The sequence below is a fragment of the Pogona vitticeps genome, chromosome 4 (assembly GCF_051106095.1).
Source record: "Pogona vitticeps strain Pit_001003342236 chromosome 4, PviZW2.1, whole genome shotgun sequence".
NCBI lineage: Eukaryota > Metazoa > Chordata > Lepidosauria > Squamata > Agamidae > Pogona > Pogona vitticeps.
The window spans coordinates 54,555,935-54,575,000 of record NC_135786.1 but is presented as its reverse complement, the minus strand read 5'-3'; the positions used below and the strand labels follow the sequence as shown (position 1 = coordinate 54,575,000).

The following is a 19,066-nucleotide window of genomic DNA, read 5'->3' as shown; positions in this document are numbered from 1 at the left end:
TGGTACCCAGTTTTCAGATAGGCCAATTTTTGAGTCAAACAAAATGCCTCTTAAAGGGTTACAGTGTTAGCTAAATCAGTTTCAAAGATTCCCAATCCATCTTGATGCAACAGGGTTAGCCCAAACTGTCTTTGCTGACTGGGGTAAAGGGCAAGATGGAACTCACTTCATTATTCCATTAAAAGAAACTAAGATTGGCACCTGAATGGCACCTTTACATAGGTGATAGGAGCACACCTTGAAAAAGTTACTTTTTTGGACTACAACTCCTAGAGTTCTACAGCCAGGGTGTGTGTACTCAGTGCCATTAACTAGCATTCCACCTGCAGTGTCCAGACAAGGTCTCTAAAGCCTGCCTTCCTTCCTTCCTTCCTTCCTTCCTTCCTTCCCCAAGAGCTTTTCAATTTATTCTTCTCCAGCTCCCACTCTTCTGTGAATCTATCCTCCATTAGCTGGGCACTGTTGCTAAGCTGTCACTCATCCCTTCTGGACCTTCTGAAATGAAAACTCCTACCTTTAATTTTGAACCTTCAAAGAGCCAAAGCAAAATGCTGTGATTCAACATCAGTCTGTCTCTGGGCTTCTTTGGTCTCTTTGGAAGGCTCTGAAATGGACAAATACCCTGCTTCACTTTGTTTTCTGAATAAATTCTGGATGCAAAGCACATCTCTAGACTGGAGACATAAAGCTGCAGTCTTATAGCTATATATCCTTTATACTCAGATGCAGGGGTCTCACCATGGCGTCTTGAGCAGAGATGCATAAGGTTGCACAAAAAATATGAATTGTCCCACCCCACCCCTTACAGGAAAGCACAATCATTGTCATACAAAGTCTGAAATCCAAGGGAAGCAGATTTGCAAACTCAGTTCTGTATACCTCAGTTCTGTATACCGGCAAATCTGGATCCCTGTCAAATTAATGGACAGGCATTGATCCTGACCTTGGCCCCTTTTTCTAATATATTCATTCCCTAAGTGCCATCTTTGCCCTTTCTTTTGCTTCATCTTCCTGCTTGTTGAGACAGACAGCAATCCTTTCTTGTAGACTCAGCAGGAAGAAATAAAAGTTTCTTCCCAGAATCTCTGAAACAAGCGGATGCATTTCTCTGGTACTAGAGCTGAAAAATGAGAAAGCACTATTTTTAATATTAATGATATGCACTTCACTAATGATATTTAGCTTCCAGGTTGATTAATTCCACCACATGATACACAGAGGAACAATTAACCTTTAACTGCAGATGGAATTTCAGAGAGCTTAAGCAATTTTCCAAAGACAACTGTAAACCCTGTGCACAGAATCCATGTATTTTCCAGAAAAATATTGTATCAACTTCCTTCAGCCTCCTCTGGGCATTAATCTAAGTTTATCATCTAACCTTAATATGCATACAGGGAGCAACTTTTGCTGGGAATTTCACAGAGGAGAGAGAGTTAACCCTCCCTCCACCAAGCACAAAAGTTAAGCTTTTCATCCTGAGGGACTGTATCATCTTCTGGGGAGGCCCTTTTCTCAATTCCAATACATTCCCAAGCTCATTTGGTAGGAGGGCCTACTCAGTGGCTGCTTTCAAGCTTTGGAATGTACTGCCTCAAGAAGTTTGTTGGCCCCCTTCCTCCCATCCGTCCATCAGCAGGCAAAGACCTTCTTCTTGAGGTAGACTTTAAAGTAGTAAATTATTTCAGGAATGCTGATTTTTAACTTCTGTTTTAAAAAAATGTTTTTAAACATTTAAAGTTTATAAACTTGATTGTAAAAATCTTAATATATGTTTGTTTCTAATTATGATATTTAATGTATTCTAAAATCTGTTTTATCTGTTGTGAGCTAGTTAGGGTTTGCTATGGGGAGAAAGGTGGCGTACGTAGAAAGAAAGAAAGAAAGAAAGAAAGAAAGAAAGAAAGAAAGAAAGAAAGAAAGAAAGAAAGAAAGAAAGAAAGAAAGAAAGAAAGAAAGAAAGAAAGAAAGAAAGAAAGAAAGACGTAGATATAAATACAGGCCCTGTGCTTAATTTGAAGTTTTAAAAGAGGTGGCTGAGCTGCATTATAGCTGTGCTGTGCTGGTAGTTTGAGATACTGTCAAATATTTATGTTTCGAAAAGAGAAATGCTCCCTTCCAGAATACACAGCTTCCTAGTCTTGGGCCATTTAGTGATACTGGACTACAACCCCCAGTATTCATGATAGTATTACTAGTTTCATGGCCCCTGGCTGTGCTACTCCTGGATGGCGGGAATAGAAGTCTGACCATTTTAAGAGGTGCAGCTATTCCAAGCAAGGGAAGGACAATGTTGTACATGCCTGCCATGCAAGTACAAGGAACTTCTTTAAAAAAATTAGACAACCCAAATTCATCTTGAACATGGATGACAACATTAGATCTTTTTACAGCCCTTTAAGAGTCAAGAACTCCAAGCCCTGGGTTTGGTTGGACAAATCTGTTACTTTTGGTTTCTCCCACATTCATGTGTTCTGTTTTTTGTTTGTTTTGGAAATCCGTTAGGAAATCAAGAATGCCTTTCACTAGGTCAGAACATTGGCTCATCTAGCCCTGTATTGTTCACAATGACTAGCTTCCTGGAGTTTCAAGTTATGCTATTTCCTTACCCCTCTTGAAGATATCTGGAATTGAACTGGGGATCTTCTGTACAAAACATGCACTTTGACACTGAAACATGATCCACTTTCTTTTCTTCTCTTCCTGCTTATGTAGCAATTTGCTGCCATTAGTAAATTCATGTATAAGACAAACTACAACTTCAAGAATCCTTGGACACTGGCTACACTGCTTTAAAACTTTAGGTGGCAAAGAAAGCATCCCCAATGCAATTCTTGGTGCAAACTCTTTCTTTGTAAGCTAGAATGTTATCAAATTTTCTTATGCTAAGCAGTGGGGTTTAAACCATTTGCTGAAATCCTCCAGGTGTAACTACATCTGTGGAAAACTGATGATGTCATCAGCAGGGGTGATTTTCTATAATTAAAGACTTCCTTCTCCCATCCCACAGTTCCCATATTTTCCACATAAAGGAAGGGATTACATAGAAAGTGTGGGAGCCAGGGGACAGAAGTAAGAAGTGGTATAGATTTATCAGATGGGTGGGATATGAATCAAATAAATAAATAAATAAATAAATAAATAAATAAATAAATAAATAAATAAATAAATAAATAAATAAATAAATAAAAAGTGTTGAATTTTTGAGAAATTGCCCTTGCTGATAACATAATTAGTATACCTCAGGAATAATTACATCAACATATTTTCTGCCACTCAATCGCAGCAAAATCTCAACTTTTTATCCCAGGGTCTGGATGTACCAATACTCTTTCTCTTCCTAATGGAGTCTGAAATGTATTCAATGAAAGATAAAGCTGGTTCCCAAATTCCTAAGTGTCACATTTTATTAGCAAAACTCTAACATATACACCTTGGTATCTATCCATCCCTTTATCTGACAGTATGATTACATTTATCATTTTTTGGTCAGAGATGTGAGAACATCAGCAGAAATATTGGTCTAATATTATATTATAGCAGCTTGCATTCTCTTTTCCTACAGTATCTGCTTGAAAATTCTGTGTCAAAGTGCCACAAATGATATTATTAATACTATCCAATTTTTATTTTATATTTTGCGGTGCTGCTTTTCTGCACTATGTCACCAATTAATTTTGAATATTGGGTGGCTTCCCACCATTTCACACGAATCATCAGACCAAAAGACTCATAAGGAGAGGCAGAGTGATTTCTTAAACAATTGCCCTCATGAATGTCAGACTAACTTAAAAAGGCTCAGAACTTTGAATTCCCTCCCAATTTTTAATGCTGACTACTTCATCTGGTACCAATGTCAGTTCTTGCCTGGTGTACTCATAGAATGTAGAATGAGGACTAACAACTTTTTAGACATTTTTATATGTGTATTTTTCCCTGGTTGGAGACATAGGAGCAAAAAAAAAAAGGCAGATGGAATTAGGAAAGTAACTAATGCAATACATGCACACAAACAAAGAGGTGTGATTATGGAGACTTTTGGAAGATAAGAATGCTGCAGCCCTACAGCCCCCTTTATGTATGCCCCATTGAACTGCCCCATTGAACTCAGAACTTCTGATTAGACACACATAGGCTTATGCTATGAGCAAACTTGTTGTTTTAGACAAACTTTTCAGAATTCATGAATTAAGAAAATTCTAATATGGGAAAGAGGAGATTGGAGCCATTTTGGTCTCTAGGTGACCACTGGACGACTATAACTTCTAGCTCCGCCTAATATTGGCTAGGCCAGTAAAATATCTGGCGGCTAGGTGGCTGATAGGATCAATTCTTCACAGCCTAAGCTTGGCTATTATTTTGCTCAGAGAAGGAGGCTTAACAAATGGGCATTTTACTTAATTCAACTCCTAGGAACTGAGCTATAGCTTTTCAAATTTATGTCCTCAACATTCTCTTCTGTGCTCACAAGGAGCATATTGCACTTACATGTACTACGGATGGGAAAATCTATCAGTTTAACTTCCTCCTTAACTTCAAGCCCATGTTGTGCTGGAGAGACTCCAGGTGCTTGCCGACAGAGTCTATCCAGAATCACAATGTGGATTTTGAGCTAATAGATCCATCACTGACATGGTATTCTCCCTCAGACAGTTGCAGGAGAAATGTAGGGAACAACAACAGCCCCTCTTTGTGGCCTTCATAGATCTTACAAAGGCCTTTGACTTGGTTAGCAGGAATGATCTTTTTAAAATACTTCTCAAGATTGGATGTCCACCTCAAGTCCTTAGCATCATCAAGTCCTTTCATGAGGGAATGAAGGGCACTGTAGTTTTTGATGGCTCAAAATCAGATCCCTTTGACATTAGAAGTGGAGTGAAACAGGGCTGTGTTCTCGCGCCGACCCTTTTTGGGATCTTTTTTGCTGCCATGCTGAAGCACACCTTTGGAACTGCAGCAGAAGGTGTCTATCTCCGGACTAGATCAGATGGAAAGCTCTTTAATCTCTCTAGATTGAGAGCAAAGACCAAAGTCCAGCTGAAATGAGACTTCCTCTTTGCCGATGATGTAGCCATTGCCCACTCTGCTGAAGTCTTCCAACAACTCATGGATTGTTTTAGCAAGACCTGCCAAGACTTTGGATTAACAATCAGCCTGAAGAAAACACAAGTCATGGGCCAAGGTGTGGACTTACCTCCCTCTATTAACATCTCCATGCAAGAATTGGAGGTTGTCCATGACTTTGTGTACCTTGGTTCAACAATCTCTGACACTCTTTCCCTAGATGTCGAGCTGGATAAACACACTGGCAAAGCAGCTACCATGTTCTCTGGATGCACAAAGAGAGTATGGCTCAATAAGAAGCTGGTGGCATATACCAAGATCCAGGTCTATAGATCTGTGTCCTGAGCACACTCCTATACTGCAGTGAGTCCTGGACTCTTTGTGCATATCCGAAGAGGAAGCTGAACATGTTCCATATGCGCTGTCTCTAACACATTTTTGGTATCACCTGGCAGGACAAAGTTCCAAATAGAGTAGTACTAGAACGAGCTGGAATTTTTAGCATGTACCGAAACAGTGATGTCTACATTGGCTTGGGCATGTCGTGAGAATGGCTGATGGCCGGACTCCAAAAGATCTCCTATATGGAGAATTAGTGCAGGGAAATCACCCCAGAGGGAGACCACAGCTGTGATACAGGGATATCTGCAAGCGGGATTTGAAGGCCTTAGGAATGGACCTCAACAAATGGGAAACCTTGACATCTGAGCATTCAGCCTAGAGGCAGGTGGTGCATCACGGCCTCTCCAAATTTGAATAGACCCTTGCCCAGCAGGCTAAGGCAAAGAGGCAGTCCCAAAAGCAGCAAAATCAGGGAGCTGGACAGGGTACAAATTGTATTTGTCTTCAGTTCGGAAGGGATTGTCACTCTCAAATTGGCCTTCTCAGCCACATTAGATGCTATTCCAAGTCCTCCATACAAAGGATGTTAGTCTCTCGATACTGAAGGATGCCTAATCTAACTTCAGACATGCTTTGAACCTTTCCTCACCAAATATGAATTACGTTTTTGAATGTTAGCAAATTCTTCAAAATTAGATAGAAACAGAATTCCCCCTTATCTGCACTCAACAAATTCATTAAGTACCACTTTCCCCATCATGGAGACCAAATTGCATCTGTCATGCAAGAGTAAAAGTCTGAGAAGCCTTTGAGGAAAAAGTAGGGACATCTCTAATTTAGCACACAGTGACCTCTCGGCTGTGATGCTGCATCGTTATTGCAGAGAGGCTTTGCTCTCCTGCCTGGAAAGCAGCCTCACATTTGAATGATGCCACTTCTGAGGGGAGGAGGAATGGAGCCTATATTAGGGCTTGATCCCTTTGGCTCAGCCTCTTTGCTGTTTTCCTTCCAAAAAAGTGAGCTGTTTAGCTGGGCAAGGAGTGCTTTTCCCCACTGCAGCTTATCTCCGATCTCTGGGTTGGGTGGTGCTTCACTGCTACCCAGCTGGTTTCTTTGTATAATTAAGATTTATTCACTGGGCTTTCTGCTGGTTATCTGTTTACAGCCATTTTATTTTATTATAGGCTTGACAGTTAAGGGGGTGGAAGAAGGTTTATACCCCCTTCCGCCCCTTGACTTGTATTCAGGAATGGGTGGTGGGGCTGGGGAAGTTCACTGTTGGTTATTGTTGTTTTGTTGTTTGATATTGTTTATTGAGTGTTCATTAGAGTACGGGTCCCCAACCTTTTTCACCTTGCCGACCGGCAGGGGAAGGCGGGGCACCCCCAAGCTCATGGGCATGTGTGAATGAGTGAGTGCGAATGAGCGTGTGTGGGTGAACAAACTGTGACATGAGGTTTTATGCAAACTCGCTCACTCGTACACATGCACAAACAGCAGCGCACGACTCACGTGGAGTGCATGTGTGCTTCCGTGCATGCGCAAATGGTGGTGCGGCGCTTACATGAGCATGTGCAGCATGCGCAAATCAGCTGTGTGGGGGTGAGTACGTGCGCAGGGGGTAAGAAGTCTGTTTCTGTGGTTCGGCTCAGGCCACGGACCAGCACCAGGCCACAGACCGGGGGTTGGGGACCTCTGCCCTATGGATAGAGGGTCCTATTGTATAGTCACAAAGATGTGAGCCTTGGAGGCATCCAGTTTTCCAAAGGTTCATAGCAAATGTAACATAACTATCATTGTAGCATAGTGAATTCTGTTGGTAAAGAATCTGCAAAGCAGGAGTGCTGACTGCATTGTCATAGTTTCTAGAGCCAGACAGAGTTGTTTTTTTTTTTTTAAGGAATGACACCGTTGTGTATCTGCAGTTTCTATTGATTTTATTCTGTAGATTAGTCATCACTTCCAGATGCACTCCCTGGCTGATTCCCTTCAACACTTACAGCCTGGTCTCAGTTAAGCCCTCAACTGAACCACCACAACAATACATAGCATGGTCTCTGGCTCCCTGGAGTGGCCAGTTCAGGTAAGCACATTGTGAAAATACTTATTTCTAGATTTCCCCCCCTTTCAATTGTTTTCAAAATTTCAGACCACAGATAAGTGAAAACATGGATACTCATTCAGCAAATACTGGGATCCTACTGTATGCCTAGCCTGAGAGAAACGGATGCCTACCCAACTGTCTGCAGCACTTCTGCAGTAATGTGTTCAATGCTGAAAGGGAGACAGAAAGGAAGTACTTTCTATTTAAAGACATTTTAATTGAAATCCTATTGGCACTTGCATAAGACTTGAGTAAGTTGCCATGGCTACCTGCAGCTGATTGATGAAGTGCTGGGGTACATTCTGGTTGAAGGAATCAGGCACATGACCAGGCATGTGACCCAGACACTTGACACCTTTCAATTAGCCAGGGCAAGTTACTCAAACCTTATGCAAACACCAATATGCAAGCACCGATAATAGTTAAATTTATTGCCTGGAATCCATAACCTAATGCCACCTAATGCCAATGATGGCATCAGCAATGGAGAATGTGACAGGAGCAACTCAGTTCAGAGGCTGGCAGCAAGTCCAGCATACATGAAGTTTCAGATTCAGTCCCTGACAGCCACACTTAAAAAGCTGCTGGAAAAAGGAGTTTGCAGGAACAAATACCCCACTAAAAACAGTAAACAAAATCAAAACCAAGAACATGTTCAAAGCAATGTCACAACAGACCATTCAAAATCCCAAGCCAGGCAGCCAGTCAATAAGGGAAAGCTTGACTGAAGAAGAAGGTCTTTGCCTGCTTATGAAAGGACAGCAAAGATGGGGCTCATCTGGCTTCCAGTGGGATGGTGTTCCAAAGGCTGGGGGCATCTTTGAAACACAGCTGCATGTTTGATAGTGCAGGGATGGTGTTAAAATACTGGTATGTGTTTCAAACACTTACGTCTTCTTTAAATTGGCTCCTTATACTATCTTTTTCATGGCAAGTACAAGAAAAAAAGTCAAAAAAGAGGCAATCAGAGAGAGCAAGAGAGACCCCCAAAGGGTCAAAGGCTGCACTGTGTTACTGTACCCATCCTTATTCAATTATTACAGTACTTTCATTTTTTTCCCTAGCTCAGAAAAAAGTTCCTTTTCATGCAGATGCTGGAAGATAATTTTTTGGAGCTCCAGCCTAGAATCCTGTCAGAAGATCAACATGGCGAGAGTTATCAGAGAGATTGGTGACAGGTGGTACATTTATAGGCCACAAATGAAAATACATACAGTCGTTCCTCACTTAACGATTGCCTCGTTTAATGAGGAAATCACTATACGATTAGGTTTTTGCGATCGCTTTTGCGATTGCAAAACGATGTTTTAAATTGGGTTTTTTGTTTAACGATGATCAGTTCCCTGCTTCAGGAACTGATTTTCACTTTACAACGATCAGCAAACAGCTGATCGTCGGGTTTCAAAATGGCCACCGGCTGAAGAAAATGGCCCCCACTGTTTTCTAGGACAGATTCCTCACTCTACAGGCACCAAAAATGGCTGCCATATGGAGGATATTCACTGGACGAGCAGGTATTCAGCCCATTGGAATGCATTGAACGGTTTTCAGTGCTTTTCAGTGGGTTTTTTCGTTTTGTTTGACGATGTTTTTGCTCTACAGCAATTTTGCCGGAACGAATTAACATCATCAAGCGAGGCACCACTGTATTTAAAAATCATATAAAAAGCCAAGCTTCTGTGGGTAAATCACATGATCAGAGGGACTGCTGACATCATCTTCAGGACAGCCAATCCCGAGGGTGCTGCTGCCTTGGGAACCCAAATCCATTTTCCTGGGTCTTTATGACCTCACAGGGACCCCACCTCTCTGCTGGCAGATAAAAGGGCTTGCTGGGCAGGGCAGGAGACCAGAGGGGAGGCCAGTGGCCAGAGGGCAGCCCAGCAGAGAGAGTGTCAGTGGTGACTGCAGGGGACCCAGCCCTTCTGCCCAAGGCAAGTTTTGAACTTGCTAAGTGGGCTTGCGAGTTAACAGCTCAAGGCTGGCGGAGATCTGTGGCTTGAAGCTGGCTGATGTCAGCAATGGACTGGGGGGAAGTCGGTGGATGTTGGCAGACAGAAGCTGGTGGAATCTGCCTGAGGAAGCTGGCTGATGCCGCAAGGCGGAGGCCGGCAGAGGTTGGTGGATGAAGCCGGTGGAAGTTAGCCTCCTGAAACCAGCTGGCAAAAGCTTGGTGGATATTGGTGGATGGAAGCCCGGGTGTGTGTTCTGTTCTGAAACCTTTAATAGCATTTACAAACTACAACAACACAAGCAAAATAGGAGAAGAAAACTACACAAATTTCACAAATTAGGAGCAAGAAGCAGGGGACTATGTGTGTGTGTGAATGGCTGGTGGAGTGAATGTGTGTGTGTGTGTCAGGGGGCTGGCTGGTGTGCATGTGTGTGTGAATGTGTGTGTGAAAGGGCTGGCTGGTGTTTCATGGGGATGTCGCCAGGGTGTGTGTGTGACCCAAGCATTTGGGAGCTGGCGGAGGCTGGCTTCAGAAGCGGAGTGGAAGAGATGAACGGGTGGATATTCCTGATGGAAGCCAGTGGATGTTGGCAGGCGGAACTTCGGGATGAAGTTGCCAGAACATTGGTCGGTGGATATGCCTGGGTTGAAGCCAGTTGATAGCAGTGGACGAGCTCGCCCCTTAGTTGTTGTTTTTCTCTCTCTTGCAGGGCCAGAATCTTCCTCTTCCCCAGGGTGATACGAAGGACCAGAAGGCAGGCGACCTGCTGGAACTGAACCAGGCTGTTGTCTCTGCTGAGGACCAGGATACCCATTTAGCCTCTTTTCAAAAAGTCCAGAGAGATTTGATGTATTTAAAGAGACTTTTTTTGAATTTACTAATAAAAATTCAAAATTATTAGCTAGAATGTGCAAAAATAAAAGAGCAAAAAGTTCAATAGGGATAGTTAAAGACAGAACAGGTAAGAATTGTAATATAATGAAAGATAAATTGAAGATTTTTCATGTATTTTTTCAGACGTTATATAAAGGAAATAAGGTAAAGAAAGAAAATATAGAAAATTATATAAATGCGAATTTAAAAATTAAATTATTGGAAGATGATAAAAGAATACTAGAAAAAGAAATTAATGAACAAGAAATTGCTGAAGTTATTAATAAGTTGAAAAATGGTAAAACACCAGGCCCTGATGTATTGGGTCCAGAATATAATAAGCATTTTAGTTCCATTTTGATACCTAAGCTAAAAATGTTTTATAAGAAAATAATGGACGGAGAGACAATACCTGCTTCTTGGAAGCATTCATTAACGCTTCTTATTTTAAAACCCAATAAGGATCAAACAGATCCAGGATCTTATAGACCCGTATCTCTAATAAACCAGATTTTTACAGCTATATTAGCAAATAGATTAAATAGATTTATAGCAAATTATATTAAAGAAGATCATTGTGGTTTTATTAAGGGTACACAAATGGATAATTTAACTAGATGAGTTTTAAACATTATGAAATAGAAAAGCAAAAAAACAAAAGCAATGGTTTTCTCATTAGACATATTTAAAGCTTTTGACTGTGTTGAATGGCCAACATTAAAACTTCTTATAAGGGGTTGGAGATATGGCAAAAAAATTTATAGGGGCTACAGATTAATTATATTCAGATAATACTTCAGAAGTAATAGTTACTGATGGTTGAACAGAACTGATTTTTCTAGGCCGAGGTACGAGACAAGGCTGTCCACTTTCACCAATATTGTTTTGTATGGTTATAGAATTGTTAACTAATGCAATAAGAAATTATGAATTAATTAAAGGATTAGGAAAAAATGATACAATTAAGATTAAATTGTTTGCTGACAATTCATTACTGACTATTAAAAACCCATTAGAGAGTATGGACAATATTAAAAAGCACTTAGAAAAATTTGGGGAAATGACAGGATTAATTATTAATTGGCAAAAGTCATGGTTTGGGAAATGGAATCTTCTGAAATAAATGGGAATGCTGAAAGATACTTGTTTAATATAGTAAAGAGAAGTATAATAAATCAGATTTAAAAAAACCTTTTAAGAAATATTTTAAATATATGGAAAAATATAAATTTTATTTATTTATTTATTAGATTTTTACCCCCCCCCCCCTCTAGACCGTGTCTACTCAGGGCGGCTTACAAAATAAAGCGAATCAGTATAAAATATATATATATATATAATCATAAAAATTACAATTGCAGTTTCAATTAGAACAATTAATTTAAGGAAGGATTACCAGTATGGAATAACATAAGAAAGGAAAAATAAGGGAGACTTAGTTGACTGGAGGGAAGGCCTGCTTGAATAACCAAGTTCTTAACTGGTTTTAAAAACACCCAGCGAAGGTGCCAGATGAATTTCTGTTGGAAGGGTGTTCCACAGCTGAGGGGCCACCGCCGAGAAGGCCCGGTTTCTTGTTTTTTCCTTCCGGGCCTCTCTTGGCGTCAGGCCCCTCAGCCGTCCCTGCTGGTTATTTTGGGTGATTCGGGTAGATCTGGGTGGGAGAAGACGATCTGTCAAATATTGAGGTCCCAAACCGTTTAGGGCTTTATAAGTGATCATTAGCACTTTGAAGTCAACACGGAAACGGATGGGCAAACAGTGCAAAGCAGCCAGAGTGGGGGAGATATGCTGGTGTTTTCTCACCCCACTAAGGAGTCTGGCTGCCGCATTCTGGACCATCTGAAGTTTTCACGTCAGTCTCAAAGGCAGCCCCACGTAGAGTGCGTTACAGTGGTCTAATCTGGAGATTACGAGTGCATGGACTAGAGTAGTGAGGGCCCCCCGATCAAGATATGGTCGCAGCTGGGCAATCCACCATAGATGAAAATAGGCGGAACGGACCACGGATGCCACCTGGGTTTCCATGGTAAACGTCGGGTCCAGATGTATCCCCAAGCTGCAGACCTCACTCTTTGCGGCAAGGGTTGTCCCTCCAAAGGAGAGGGAGTCACCTATGCCGCTGATGGAAGGGCCACCCACCCTCAAGACCTCCATCTTGTCCGGCTTCAGCCTCAATCCATTTTACTGCATCCATTCCAGTACAGTCTCCAGGCAGCGCTGGAGGGACCGGACGGCATCCACTGAAGTTGGTGTAAAGGAGATGTAGAGCTGTGTGTCATCAGTGTACTGGTGACACGATGCCCCACACCCCCTGATGACCCCATAATTTGGGTCTAGGGACCAGAGCCTCATTAGACTGGAAAGGAAAGAGGGGTATGTTATGGCCAGAGCTGCTAGAATAAGCTCTCTTGTATATTGCTGATGTGCCCCTGATGTATTTGTGGTTCATTTGTGAGGAAATGATTTGACACTGAGAAAAGGCAAGTCATTGATATTGCAGGTAATCCAGAAACTGCAGGCATTGAAGGATAAGTTTCTTACTATGAGAATTATGCAGTCTAATATCATTCCATGCTTGGTATGGAGGGCCGAATGTGATCCTAGGTGTATTGACTGCACAAGGTGTGGTATCCATCACAAAGTCGGTCAAGCCATGAAAACTGGTCTGGGATCTGTGATTTGACATCTGGACATCAAAGGACACCGGTGTGAGCTATATAGAGGTGATGGAGTTATCAGAATTGAGGATGGGCCTTTTTCTCATTGACCTACAAGGGGGCCTTTGGGGCAAAATTTTTGGCTCTGGTGGCAGGCTTGGGGCATATAAATAGCCCCAGGCCGTGGCAGGTAGTGCAGAGATAAGAGCTGGGGTGAGTTCATGGTTAACACATGATGCGAGAATTATGACATCTCTCTGTCAGGTGGAGCCAATCGGACATCTGAGGAGAGGTGGTTTTACATAGGGGAGCCTCCCGGACAGCAGCTCACTTAGGGTCACAAGATTCGGTGGGCTGAGAAGATGGGTTAGCCTTAGCACAGAGCACCTGAAGGCGTGCTGTTTAATGAACAGCATGATTCAGAAATAGGAGCTTGCCCTGCTCTATCGAATCGTCCAGAGCTCCTGTCAAGGAGATCACACTACAGTCAGCCCCCCTTGTAGTTGGGCAGATTAGTTTAAATAATAAAGTTGGGCCCCAAGTTTTAACCTTGTGTCTTGCCTGCTTGGGGGGGGGGGGCAACGGTAAACAGAAGAATACAAATCCATAGTTTCAGAGTTCAGTCCAGGCCCTATAATTTCAACACTCAGGGCCTGGATGGATGAGATAAATCTGCCAATTATGGTTTCTAGCAGATTCACTGTGTGTGTGGGGGGGGGGGGGGTAGAGTCAGGTTCTTCCTATCCTGAACATGGAGGAATCAAAAAATATTATAAAATTAATAGTATTTTTTAAAAAAATAAAAAGAATGGAAACAACATTCTTTTCCACCTCTAACAAGGATTCACTATTGGACCCATGGAGTTAATGAACTGAGGAGTTCATCCTAAAGAACTGAAGAAGAGGAAGAATAATTTAAAATGTTTGTCACCCACTGTCCTTGAAGCTCAAAATGTTTAACAGCAAACAAAGAAAACAGTTTAAACAAGCTGAAAATCAACTTAATCAGGAGAAAGGAAGGAAGGAAGACAGGGAGAGAACCACAAAACAAACATTCTGCTGCCTTGGGATCACAGACTCATCAGAGCACTGTCTTTAAGAAAATAACCTTACTCTTATATTGTGTCAGATTTATAGATTGGTATTTGTTGATCAAGGCTTCCTATTTTAATCTATAGAATGTTAAAAGCCTCTTTTCTGTTGTATATGGAGAAGGATTAGGTTCTGATGGTTTAAAAAAGAAAGAGAGGGAGAGAATGTCTCACAAATTCACATCTTGCTCTCCTGCCTTTATAGCATTCGAAATCACATTAATGCTTTTTCTTTCTACAGACAAGCAAACCTTTTCTGTAGCCAATGTTATTGCTTGCAGGGATCTCCAGCTCAAAGCTCCTGGATCAATATGCAGACAATTTATTCCAGGGAAGGGGAGAACTACACAAGATCATGGCAATGGAAAGGGGCGGGGGAGGATTTTGCCCAACTTTATGTGAGCCTCAAAGAGTAAAAGCATTTTAGGTGTGGCCATGGCACAGGGTGACTATGATAGACTAAGATTTTTCTTAAGTAATGGAGTTAATTCATTTGTTTATTACATTTATGTCCTGCCTTCCTACTTCCCAAGTACTCAAGCCAGTTCTGCTTCCTCTTCTAAAAATTCTGTACGGATGCTAGGCTAAGAGACAGTTTCTGGCCCCAGGTGACCCAGTGAATGGACACTCCAAATAATTAGGTTTTTCCCCTAATTTGAATGAACTGCTGTTAAAAATCATAGGGAGGTTATCTTTAGATTCTGGGCTCCTCCAGGTGGAGCATTTGTTCTCCAAAATGTACCTGATCCATGTTTCCCACTATCTGCATGATGGAACAGTTGTCTCAATTTAAAAAGCAGCAAAATCCAGGACTGTACTTGTTGTTTAGTCGTTTAGTCGTGTCCAACTCTTTGTGACCCCATGGACCAGAGCACACCAGGCCCTCCTGTCTTCCAACTGCCTCTCGGAGTTGGGTCAAATTCATTCTGCTGGTAGCTTCGATGACGCTGTCCATCCATCTCATCGTCTGTTGTCCCCTTCTCCTCTTTCCTTCGCACTTTCTTAACATCAGGGTCTTTTCCAGGGAGTCTTCTCTTCTCATGAGATGCCAAAGTATTGGAGCCTCAGCATCAGGATCTGTCCTTCCAGTGAGCACTCAGGGTTGATTTCCTTTATAATAAAGAGGTTTGTTCTCCTTGTAGTCCAGGGGACTCTCAAGAGCCTCCTCCAGCACCACAATTCAAAACTTACTTACCCAGTAGAAAACAGAGCGAACTGAAGTTTTTTGGCACCAGTATCTGTTGCTTGTTCTGCAACCATTGCACGTTTTCATTTATTTCTCAGAATTTGTGCATTCTTTCTCGAAACCACAGGTGAGAAAAATTGACCATCAGCCTGGGGATTCTGGGAATTTTAGTCCAAGAAAAAGACAGTTCTGCCATCTTTGCTCAAGACAATAGATGGGACCAGGACAATCCCTTGGTGAATGGAAGGGCTCATTCTGTATACAGAAGATACTAGAATCCACCCACTTAGCATTATTCCCTGAAAGAAGCCTTTGAGAAGGCAATTTTTAATTACTGTGTCCCAGTGCTGGCAATCACTGCATCTGTTTTCATTTAATTATTGGTAGTTGCTTTGAGTGCCATTTTTTTTAACAGAAAGGTGGGATATAAATGTAATACATAGATGCCCCCTTCTCTCTCTCTCTCTCTCTCACACACACACACACACACACAGAGAGAGAGAGAGAGAGAGAGAGAGAGAGAGAGAGACAGAGAGAGAGAGAGGAAACCTACCAGGAAAAGCAAGTGGCAACATGATATGGAAACAGTTGGCTCTAAGTTTACAACCCTGGTCACTGTAGCTCAGCCTAAAAAAGCAGCTCAAACTACAGACACTAGCAGGTGATCATGCTTCTTACTGTGCTCCATATTATGAAGAGCATAGGCTGATGACTTTTATATATTGAGCTGCAGAATGTCACAAGAGGAAACTAGGTTGCTGCTGCCACACACACCCTTTTTTTATACCAATCAGTTGACAACTTACCAGTTTCTGCACTCAGACAGACATCTGGCAGGGCTGCAATAATCTTTTCACTATTCAGACATCTCAGATTCACTGTTGATCATTAGCAGGCAATAGTATTCTGGTGGAAATTGCTTCATCCTACACTTTTATAATTCTGGAGAATGAACGGAGTGAATTTCTGCCAGTGTCATCTCACCCATTGTCCCTGTGCCAGAGAGAAGAATTTCAAATGTCTGAAACAATCTACTTGCTGAAGAAGGGATATGCATTCCATTACAAAATGATTCAGTTTTGGAACAATATAAAGGTTAGTCTCAGGTGGCCTCTCCCTTTATCTGTGCTCAGATAGCCCAGTTACAAAGGAGGACAGGCCTCCTAATCTCTAACCATTGCTTTGTGATTTATCTTCTTTGCTCAAAGATAGCGTTTAGGCTTTGCAATTTTTTTGTGGAAACTCCTGCATTCAGTCATGGCCAGGTGAAAGATCTCAGGTAGTATGGCTAGGCAATGTCCCTGACACAGAGACAGGCATGTATTGATCTCAATCTTTATTTGACAGAACTATAATTAACTCTTTTGGCAGGCAAGTCATCAGCGTTTTATTATTTCAGCTTTGGTTTCATGAGATTTATACACAGTGGTGCCTCGCAAGACGATTTTAATTCATTCCACGGTTAATGTTGTCTTGCCAAAAATTCGTCTTGCGAAATGCGTTTTCCCATAGGAATGCATTGAAATCTAATTAATGTGTTCCTATGGGCAAAAAAAAGTCAAAACAAAGTCAAATTTGGTTTATAAAGGGTTTATTAAGTGCTCTTTAAAGCCATACATGTTGTGCAGATGATTTTAAAAATTTAAATAAAAAAACTTTAACTTTTTTAACATCCTAGAAAAACATTTAAAAATCAGCAAACATGAGGCAGGAACAAAAAATGGAAAAACATTTGTCTTGTAAAGCATGTCCATAGGAACATTTGTCTTGTGAGTCATCAACTCCATTGCCAAAACCATTTGTCTTGCAAGTTTTTTTGTCTTGCGAGGCACCACTGTACACAGAAAGAGGACCATTGTCTCAAACATGTGATGGCCATAATGGTTTTGCCACTTGTTGTGTTTTGTCTGGAGCACCCTTGTCACATTCTCGCCTGTCCTTGGGTTGTTTTGCCAATCCCAGGGTACAAGCTATGTGTCATTTCGCTTCCACCAGTTGATTACATCAACACTCTTTATTATTAATCACAGAGGTCCAGGCAATGTGTCATTTTAAAAATAACCAAATAGAAGTTGTTTATTGTTACAGGTGATAAAGGTACAATCAATGTCTTTAACTCTTAACCAAACATCCTACTTCATCCACCCCCAACTTCCAACCCTTTCTCTCTGTCCACCCCAAACTCCTAATCCCAAACTCTCCATTCTCCTAATCCCTCAAAAACTCCAAATCTGAATCTCCTCCTCCTCCTGCAGAGACTCTTACATCTCATGACTCCACCTCTCCAGCACTCTCATTGGTCCATGCAGATAGCACATCAGTATTCATGACCTGGGTGGATGTCACAACCCTTTCAGCAGCAAATACCCAAGAGTGGCTCACTCCCTTCCAGCAGCAGATTTCTGCATCCTCTCAGTCTGGGTAACCTGGGTCAAAGCCCTCATTGCTCCACCCTGCAAACAGTTCTGCTAGTTGTGAACAACACTGAATTTCACTCTGTTTGAATTTGCAGAAGTTGGACTTTCCCACAGGAACAGCTCTTTGGCTAGAGCAGAAACACTGGACATATAGAAACTCTCCCATGAACATAGTGAGTTTCTTTCCTCCTTTCAGTGTAGTTATCCTGTTTGTGTTCCCTTTGTCTAAAAGGTTCAATCTGGCACAGAGTTTCATGGAAGCAAGTGAGAGTTTCTTATTTCTTATAGAGATGAGTGGTTACTATTGTTCAACACATAAAAACTCATGTCTGTGAATAATTGAAAAAAAAATCAATGTTTTTCTTCTAATTTCAGATTGTCACTTCAAAAATACTAGGATGACTGAGCAGTGACCCACCTAATGTCAAGGTGGCTCTAGATGCCCTCTCTATTGGATTACACTTCTACAATTTAAACTGAGATCTGTTTTACACTTTGTGTGGACAAGCCCATTTTCTCCATTCTGTTCCATTCTAATTCCAAGGGCTCATTCTGCGCTGTATCCTTCTTTTTCTGAATGCTGTCTCACCTAGAAGAATGTCTATAATTCTGGCTGAAACTGGTTTCTTCTTCTTTTTTTGTAATAGCTTTAAGTTTCCAGTTCTCCCACCTTTCTCAGAGTTCAGAAAACTCACTTTTTTGTACTGCAACTCCCAGTAGTGATTTCACTGATAGGAAGCACTCTCCCCGCCAGCTGTCCAAACTCTGCAGCTAAGAGAAACTTGCTGCCCATATGCCTGCAGCCAAAATCAGGATGGAGTTCCAGCAACTCAGCAACATTACAAATCTCAGCCTTGAGACTGTGGGTTTCTTGAAACAATATATATTTGCAGGGTCAGATTTTATTTTCTTTCTGTCTATTTGTTGCAAAGTTAAGAATTTCTGTCCAAGTCTTTGTGCTGTGCAATAGAAGCTCAGAGACTCACAAAGGAGAATAGCTACAAGTTCCCCAAACTGTCCACCCCCTCTCTCATTAACTGGCATTTAAGGAATTGATAACTTACTCTGAGACATTTGAAGAAGAAAGAATATAAATATTCCATTACTTAATGTTGCAAACAGATCAACAGCAAACTAAACAACAGTGCTTCCAACAGACTAAAGAGAGGGGAAAGTACTCATTAGAGAGGCAGGGCTCTTTTTGAATTCAGAGGGAATGATTGGTTAGTGCTAGATAGATTGGCAGTCATCCTAACCCAGAAAAGTCCATCCTAGTCATTCAAACCATAGGCAGCATGAGCGGTTGCAAATAAAACTCCAAATGTATTCTTGTGTCTTTATCTTGTCTTTGCTCATGACTCCTATGTTTCATGA

The 19,066-nt window shown here is 41.5% G+C and overlaps 1 long non-coding RNA gene across 1 annotated transcript; it reads left to right on the top strand.

Annotated features, from left to right (window-relative positions):
• The first annotated feature begins 7,014 nt into the window (after positions 1 to 7,014).
• Positions 7,015 to 17,448, top strand: LOC144588993 (uncharacterized). Its single transcript, XR_013544803.1, has 2 exons — positions 7,015 to 7,489; positions 10,175 to 17,448. It is a non-coding gene; the product is annotated as an uncharacterized LOC144588993 (long non-coding RNA).
• Positions 17,449 to 19,066: the final 1,618 nt, after the last annotated feature.